Below are 9,513 nucleotides of genomic sequence, written 5' to 3' on the forward strand. Positions count from 1 at the left end.
AGGGTTGTACTGATGGATGGGACCTCCTAGACCGACTTCACCCTCTGCCTCCACCTTATGGTAATCTGGGATAATCTGAGCAGAAACCCTGACCTTAGAAGTCTACACTGGGGAAGAACGTTTCATACTGAGCAGCAGGTACAAAGACCATGATGAGCCTGCCCTTGCTCTCCCACACCCAATACCCTCTACACAGGAAAGGGGAGGAGGGAGGCTCTTGCACCCATACACAGAAGGGGAGAGGCTCCTGCCCTGCACTCAGGAAAGAGGAATGGCTCCAGTGGGGACTACTTATGAGAAGACTCTGGAGTCTGAGGGCCATGAAGGACTTCTCTACAGAGGCCTGGAAGCTACCATAAGAAGGTGAAGACAGTACTATGAAAAACAAGAGTTAGGAAATACCCACCATGAAGTCGGTTGCCAACAGTGCTTCTTCTACAATTTGGAGTTTGAGGTTATAGATTTTTTTCTCTATGTATGTTTGATTTCTCTATTAAAATTCTTTATTAGGTCCAATTGTAGTAAAATAACTTAGACGAAGATTCAAAATTTACATGTTTTTAGTTTCGAACTTTCCTCTCCCTCTTTCTCCTACTTTCTGTTTATGGAGGGGAGCAGGTATTTTTTTTTTCAGAATGAAACTAATATACTACTCTTTGTTAAAAATCTCAAAAGTAACTGAAATTTAAAATGAACTAATAATCAACCCCAAACCCTATCTGTGTTACTAACAGCTCACTCCTGGGGCAGCTTTTAAAGTCACACCTGTGGTTCTCTGACTTCAGCGAATGAGGGCAAAGAAAGGAAGCAGCCGATGCCACTGATTGTTCTGTCAGGAGAAACTCTGAGGTCTAAGTGCAGCTGGAGACAAACAGGGCTGAAGAGGTCCAGCTGATCGGAGGAGTTAAGGTTGTTGGGCCTTGGTCAGAACCATATGCCGGAGAAGGGCTGTGATCTCAGTCTGGCTAAAGTTTGTCTCCTCTATGTCAATAAGAGATAAGGTCCCGTCTCCCTGTGAAAGGACGTTTGAGGGAGAGCAGCCCCGGGGAAGTTAGACTTGTTCTGAAGAGCAAGGCTCCAGGGGTGCAGTTGACGGTCACACTCCAGGGCATGAGCGGGACCGAGCCAAAGACAAAATCATGACGGAAAACAGCTTGCTCATGGAGGGCATTCAAAAGCATAGCCGCACACATCCTCCTTTCCTCTTGTCCTGCTTTCCCACGTCGGGCTTAGTACCCTCTCTGTTTCAGTCGCCTTCTACTGGGCAGTGTGGTACCCAACTTCCGGGGACTGAGAGCCCATGCACTTGTCAACGCTGGGATGAGCTAAGACCCTGAGAGAGTGAGAGAGCAGCTGCTACCTCTGCCCTAGAGAGTTCTGTCTCTCTCCGTTCAAATGCTCATTTGGGAACCATGGGTGAAGAACAAGAGTTGAGGATGATGCAGTTCTTCTTGGCTGTCCCAAGGTTCTTAGTTCGTGCTTCGTAGACGAAGAGGTACCTCCCACGGTTCTCAGTTCGTGAGAGTTCAGGGAGAGGTACCTCCCCTAAGAAGGTCCCCAAACCACTCAGGTGGAGCCAGGAAGAACTGAAGTACAGCACCTCTATCACAGAAGTCGTGGGGGAGAATTCTGTCCGAGGTATATGGAGATATAAGGACCTCATATCACGCGTGTGTATGCCTCTATGTGTGCATGCACATTAGTCATGGTAATTAAAATTTAAACTTTACGTTTTCACTAATGAAAGCAGCTCCCTTCACCAATCCATCCTTAAAACATTTTGCTGCAAATAACACAGATAATCCGTCATCAAATGTATTACTCAAAGTATAACTAAAAGTATCCTGGTATTAGACATTTTTGTTAATTTTCAATATTATAAATGATGGCATAATGAATGTTTTCAGTTGTTCATTTTCAGGATTGGTCAGTAGCGATAGACCAGGAGTGACCAGTCATTGGAATGGTCGCCAGGGCTCTTAAGCCGTCCTGCCCAATGGCTCCTATAGGCAGTGGACTAGAAGACTCTTCTTAAACTTAGCAGGGTTGTTGGTAAAAACACTTACTAACATTAGCTTTTACCAAAATGTAAGATATTAACTCCAATCCACTTTTCATTTTCTCCCCTACTGAAGAAATTAGAAGGAAAAAAGAATTCTTAGTAGAATTAAAATGAACATTAAATGATCAACCACAGATTAAAGATACCACATAGTTTTTGAACTGCACAAAATGCCCTATGTGTTTCCTTTCAGAAACAGCATTTTCTGGTCACGTTTCTACAGACCTTGGAATTAGGTTGCTTTTGAATCTCACATATTTGACTTTTGGCTGTTTTTGAGGAAAGAAATTCCTAAAACTTATTGATACATTAACACATTTAAAACAATATGCCCTATAGGTTGGATGGCAATTGTGTGTTTAAGCAAAAAAACACCGTGTGAATGAAGAGTTTGCTTTAACTAATAAAGCAGAAATGTTGAGATTTTAACATTTTCATTTGTAATCTAATGCTTATGCCATTAAATGTTTCTAGATGAAACACTTTTCTTTGATATATAGAAATAGTTAAATTTATTTGATTATAGAATAAATTTAAATAGCCTTGATCCTGTGAGATTTCAACTGAATTAGACCAATGTCCTTTTTATAGTTCTCTATCAGACAGCTGTTTCATTGCTAATCTTGTTACCTTTTTCATATTTGTTGATTCCTTAGTGGAAGTTATAAAATAAATTGATCAACTTTCCCAATAATATTTATTTTCTCACTATCCATATATCTCCTGTAGTTTATGAAAACTTTAAAAATTAAAAGTTTATGCATGTGAACAAGGTCAATGCAGTTTTAGCAATAACCACCGATTCTGATACCCTTTCAGAGATGTGGCAATTGCCATTCCAATAATAAAGATTCTTCTAAACTTTCTTCTGTGTACTTATAAAAATAAATACTTATGAAAAATATATAATGTTTGGTTTTCCTCTTTTATACAAGTGGTAAAACGTGCCTAGCATGGGACCAAATCCCCAACTGTTCCTTGTCCCTGTCATTTTCCTTTTGACCCCGTCTGGATCTGAGAGCACCGTCCTTCTGTCCTCAACGATGCAGTACTGTCGTAGAGGGAGATTAAAGGTAGATTAACTTTAGCTTCTTGAGAGTTCTCCACACCAGTGTCCAGAGTGGAAATCTCAGTTTGCAACCTCAACAGTGCAAGAGGAGCCCCTGTCGCCCCACACCCTCTACAGAATTTGCTGCCAATTGTTTTTTTTTTGTTTGTTTCATTTTGTTTTGTTTCATTTTAATCTTAGTCATCCTGAAAGGGTTAAGGTAAAATATAAAAGTTATGTTGATTTGCATTCCTCTGATTTCTAAGAATGATGGGTGTTTTTGAGATATTTCTGAGCCATGTTTATACTCTCTTTTGAGAACTCTTCAAATCTGTAACTTATTTTTTAATGTTACTGAGTTTTGATGTTGTTTACTTACTTTTTTAATTCTGATTTCTTTATATATTCTGCATATTAATCCTCTGTTGTGTGTGGCTGGCCCTTCCCCTCTGTGAGTTTTCTTTTCATTTGACTGTTGCCTTGATCAGACAGAAGCTTTTTTGGTATATGAAGTCCTACTTGGCAATTGTTGACATTAATTCTTGTGCAAATGGAGTTCCATCCAAAAAGTCCTTTCCTACATCGACATCCTGTAGGACACTGCCAACGTTTTCTGAATCTAGCAGTTTCATTATTTCAGGTCTCATGCTTAGGTCTTGGATCCATTTGGAGCTAGTTTTTATGTAATGTGACTACAATACAAGTCTAATTTCTTTCTTCTGTTTGTGGACATTCAGTTTTCTGAGTACCAATATACTGTTTTATCTCTAATCTATCCATCTATCTGTCTGTCTGTCTGTCTATGTATCAATCTATCTGTCTATCTTGGCATTTGTCAAAAACCAAGTGGTTATAGTTACATGCTTGGATCTTCAAAATTTTTGATTTGCCTACATGTGCCATACTGTTTTTATTTCTATGGTTCTGCAACATATTTTGAAACCTAGGATGACAATTCCTTCAACATTATTTTCCCCCCTCAAGATTGATTTAACTATGTTGAACTTTTTATGATTACATACGAATTTTAGAGTAGTTTTGGTGTATGTGAGATGAATGAGGTAGGGATTTTACTTGGGACTGCATTCATCTGTAAATGAATTTGCAAATATTAACTTTATTATTTTCATTTTCAAATTTTATTTATTTTCAGGTATTAACTTTATCAATCCATGAGCATATTTTAGTTCCTTCTCAATCTCTTTCTTCAAATTTACATTTAGATTATAATCATTCAAAATTTATTTTGTGAATAACGTAATCATTGTTTTTCAAGCAAACAGGTAATTCTCCCCCAAACTTGTACCTAAAATTTGATTAACTGCCATGCTTATATTATATGAAAGATCATATGTGATTCAGTTTAGTTCTGCAATTCCTTTCCATTGGTACGGTTCTCAATTCCTGCCCCAGTGCATGTATTTTACTTGCATGATTCGAAAGTACGTTTAATATGCAATACATAAGGTCACTCACTTCTTGGTTTCATTTTGCTGGTTTTTATTTTTATATAGTCACTGTCCTTTATGAATTTCAAGCTTTGTGTGTCCTTAGCACATAAAAATTAATATTATACTAAATCCATAGACTGTTTAGAAAAGAGCAGACACTTTCAAAGTGTGGAATCTTTCTATTGGTGAACACAGTATTATCCCCTCTTCCCTCTCTTCTGTTTTATTCCCCTAAATTCTCAATGGGTTTAATTCTAAATCTCATATGTATTGCAACTATTATAAATAAAGCATAGACTTTAGAAACAACGCTGCTTCTGGCTGTGCTCAGTCCGAGGACAAACCATGCCACTGTGTTGATCGGACCTCCTGTAACCCTTCTCGTGTGTGCATCACGGACTTGGTGAGGAAGCTAATCGGACAGATAGGAAATATTTTTCACTGCCTGGGAAAGGAAGAGTTGGTCAGATGGTGTGAAGTTCAACTGTGGGACACACGTTTGGCAGGGTGTGCTACTTCTAACAGACGTTTTGTGCATACTCATATCCTCTCTTCTACATCTTCATCTCAGAATTCCGCAGTGCAGCCAACTAACGTGTCTGACACTACACTCAATTCTGCAGACATTTCACTTTTTAAATGATGCGAGGATCACCTTTCAGCTCAACGGATTCTGAGGAACTAGAAACTATCTCACAGCATACAGACTTCCACTTCTCATACTTATTGCTACAGATACTTGGCTTTTGTTCTAATGTGTTAACACCATGAACTTCTCACCATTTAAGAAAAAAACCTGTCAGAGTGATAGCACCAGAAAGTAAGATGCACAGAACAAATGAACTCACATAGAGAAACAGTGTTTGTTCCCTAGCAACATATATCTGACCAAACATTACACGGAATACTTTTGCCTGCCCTAAAATGTTTGGATTACTTCTGTCTTTCATTCTAAGATAAGCAGTATTTACAGTTCAATGAAAAATTAACTAAATTTGGCAAGATGTAAGGAGTTCAAAAGTTTGTGAAGGTACAGAAGTCATGTTTTATCTGAATTGATTGGACGATCACTTTTTAACCTGGCTACAAAACTAATTGTTCTGGATATTTTGTACTGAAAACTCATGAATCTTTGGACATTAGGTAAGAAATGGAATGGCAAATATGACACAGGAGCTATTGATATGACAACATCCTTAATTAAGAAAGGACATTTCGTAGCCAGGTGTGGTGACTGAAATTAATAACTCCCGTACTCAGGGAGACTAAAGTCAGAAGGAATGGCAAGTATTCCAAGCCTGCCTGGGTTATAGAGTTATTCAAACAATGGAAAACACACACACACACACACACACTCACACACACACACACTCACACTCACACACACACTCACACACACACAGTCACACTCATACTCACACACACTAGCACACACACACACACTCACACACACACACACACACATACACACACATGCACCACGCACGGACACGTACACCCATGCCAATAAAGAATGTTTTGATCCTGAGTAGTGGAGGTGACTAGGATCCTGTTAGCTGTCACTAGCTGATGCTTAACTTACAGCTTAACCATTGTCCCTGTGCTTCTGCCTGCACGGTGTCAGGACTGGACCTTCATTTAAAGAGAAATTCTTCAGCTAGAAGCCAGACAAATCATATGTAAAAGGATGAAACCAGATTCATGAGAATTTAAAAACCGAGAGCTATAAGAGGTTACGTTAAAATAGAAATCTCTCGGGTTTTAATTAATGAAATCAAACAGTGTTAGCAAACTAAAGAAGCTTCTTAAAACTTCTACTTAATCTCTAAAATTAAACCAGGGCAATGACTGAATGCCAATATCAGACCATTTCTTCTTTAAACATCAAAGTACATGGTTTACTTAATCTCTAGGTGACTTCAGGGTGAGAGAAAACCACGACTAGCCCCATCACATCCTCCCGTCGTGCTGAAGCAGGCTGTTCGCTTTCGTTGCTGTTGCTGTCATTGCTTTTATTGATGTATTATGAAGAAAAAGTTAGGAACTTATAGAAATTAAAATCCAATGTTGCCTTTTACGTTTTATATTTTATGTGCGTGCGTGTTGTGCCTGCCTCTGTGCATAAGCATCACGTGTGTGCCTGCAGTCCATGCACATCAGAAGAGGGTACTGGATCCCCTGCAGCTGGGATTACAGAGAACTGTCACACACATGCTGGAAGTCAAGCTCAGGTCTCTGCAAGAACAAGAAGTGCTCTTAACCACTAAACCATTCTCTAAACAAAGCCAACGCATTGAAGACACAGCCATCTAAGCCAACGCATTGAAGACACAGCCATCTAAGCCAACGCATTGAAGACACAGCCATCTAAGCCAACGCATTGAAGACACACACAGTCATCTAAGCAGCAGTCTATCAGAAACTAGACCACTGTGACCCCTGACATAAAAACTTCCTTCATAAAGGGAATAGCTTCAATAATCATTGATTAACTTGCTTATACTTGAAGTTTATATTCAGGAAACAATGTTGAATATGTGTTTATTTTGTGTTGTCTTCTGGCCACTTTATTGCCATTTAAACTTGTTCTCTGACAGTTTCAAACCTGTGCGTACTGCCCGCTTAGCGCTCTCGTCCCCCATCCTCTCCCATGTCCTGCCTGCCTTGCCTCTGTGTCCTCTCCCCCACAAATCACTTTCTCGTGAACGTGTTTGTTTGTTTTGGTTTTCAGTCCAAACATGAATTTGGTACTAACTGTTGTAGTCTTGTGAGGATATAACTGAAGTTTCCACCTTTCCGGAATCTATCAATAGCCAATACATAGTTGAAGAGTAAGTAACTTCCCAGTGGTTACAGCACTGAAGAAAATGGCTCTCTTTGGCCCTGTCATCATTAATGACACTAACCCCTCAGGGGGGATAGAGGCCTCAAGGGCCTCTCTGCCATTGATGATGGTTCCAGTCTTGTGCAGGCCTTGTGCGGGTGACCCCAACTGGCAGATAGTGACAGCTGCTATGACGTCACGAGTGAAGGAGTTGCATCTGGGAAATATTCTTTGACTGATCATCTCCCAGCACTCTGGCTCTTAAAATCTTTATGTCCCCTCTTCCATTATGTTGCTGAGCCTTGGAGGGGACATTAAATATTCATTTTAGGCATGAACACTCTGACCTTCTTCTGACCACATATGCCTTTCTGCAAAACAACCACTGACAACTGCAAAAAGAACCTCCTTCAAGGAAAACTCAGAGCAGCAACAATCGACGGCTATAAACACAGGCGTTTAGGAGACCATTTGACAACATAATCATCTAGCAGAACGGTAGTATTAGGTTCTCACCTAGGACCTACAACTTCCCCAGATACATAGAGTGTTGTCCAGGTTCTAGTACCAGGCATGAGTTCCCTCCTATGGGGTAAATCTTAATTCCAATCATAAAGTGGTTGATTACCTCAGTACTCACGCCACTGTTATAATAGAGGTTATAGACTCTCTGGAAAATCATCATTGCAGTTGTTGGATTTAACATTAAGACTATTGATGACTGTTGGCCCCAAACTTTCTCTAGGAAAGCTACCCAGTTCAGCCCCAACTTGAATTCTGTATCCTATGACAAAACTGTGTTCATATATACTTTTGAAAACATATCAATGGCTATCATGAAATTGTAATAGTCTTTGCATGTGCTCATTCACTTACCTGCACTATTGAATGGCAGATTTGTGAACGATGAATGCTACAATTATGAGTTTTGTTGTACACAGCACCAGGAGGTGGAATTATCTGAAGGACATCCAGACAGTAAGTAGAAAACCTAAGGTTCTCCCAGTGTCTAACTCCAGAGCTTAGAGCGTCAAGCTTGCTTCCGTTCACCTCCTCTTTCCGCTCTCCTTTTCTTCTCCCTACTCATCCTTTCTAGTCTTTTCTCTTCCGCTTCATTGCTCTCCTCTCCCTTCTTTCTTCCTCATTCCATGCACATATATGTACGGATACTAAAGCACAAATATTAGACATTCCATATAGATAGGAAAACTGAAGCTCAGTGCAGTTAAGCCGCTTGTACACATGAACAGAATTATAATTAAATGATCTGGGAGTCAGAGGATTTAGCTTCAATCACAGGGCTTTTTAACCACTATTCTCTCTATCATCTGTGAAAAGGGCTTCTAACAAAAACAAGCCATTTCTAGAAATGAAACCTAAACAAAGATACAAGAGTAGAAATATGACATTTATTTTTATTTTCCTTCTCTAGTCCCAATTGTTTTAATGGCCAATTCTCAGAACCAGCAAAGTCTGTGAACATTAATATGACGTTTTGCATTTTTAAAACAGTTAATCATGAATAATATTTTTTCTAGATTCTAGAGTTATATTTGGCTTATTATTTACACAAAAATGAAATACAAAGAGGGTAAATATTCTAGGACTGAGAATGGAAGTAAGGTTGATGACCATTTGGAGAGGGTTTTGAAAAGATTTCACACTTGGAGACAGAAAACTGATTATAATCGTCAATGTCCACACCCAGGGTCATACGCACAGTATGAGGTGCCCACTGAGATGAACACACCACCAATGGCAACAAAGTAATCCCAAGCACTGTCCCCATTATGACACGGCCTGGAACCATTAGCAAACCAGCATCCAGGATTGCATCTCTCAACTCTCATCAAACAGAGCAGCTTCTATTTGCAGTAGATGGTGATTAACACAGACTCGAAATTGGTCAAGGTGCCAAGAATAAGGGACTAGAGAATTCTCAGTCCAAAATAGGCTATCTATATCATGTCCCCTCATTTTCAGGACTCTGGGACCATTGTGAAAGAGGGAACAGAAAGATTACAAGAGCCAGAGGTGTTGGTTGACTATAAAGAAACCTTTTGCATACAGTAAAGCAGTTGCACGTAAGAATGAATAGTGGTTATGAGAGCTTGCTCAAGACCTGCAA

The sequence above is a fragment of the Myodes glareolus genome, chromosome 11, assembly GCF_982192425.1.
Source record: "Myodes glareolus chromosome 11, mMyoGla1.1, whole genome shotgun sequence".
Lineage (NCBI taxonomy): Eukaryota > Metazoa > Chordata > Mammalia > Rodentia > Cricetidae > Myodes > Myodes glareolus.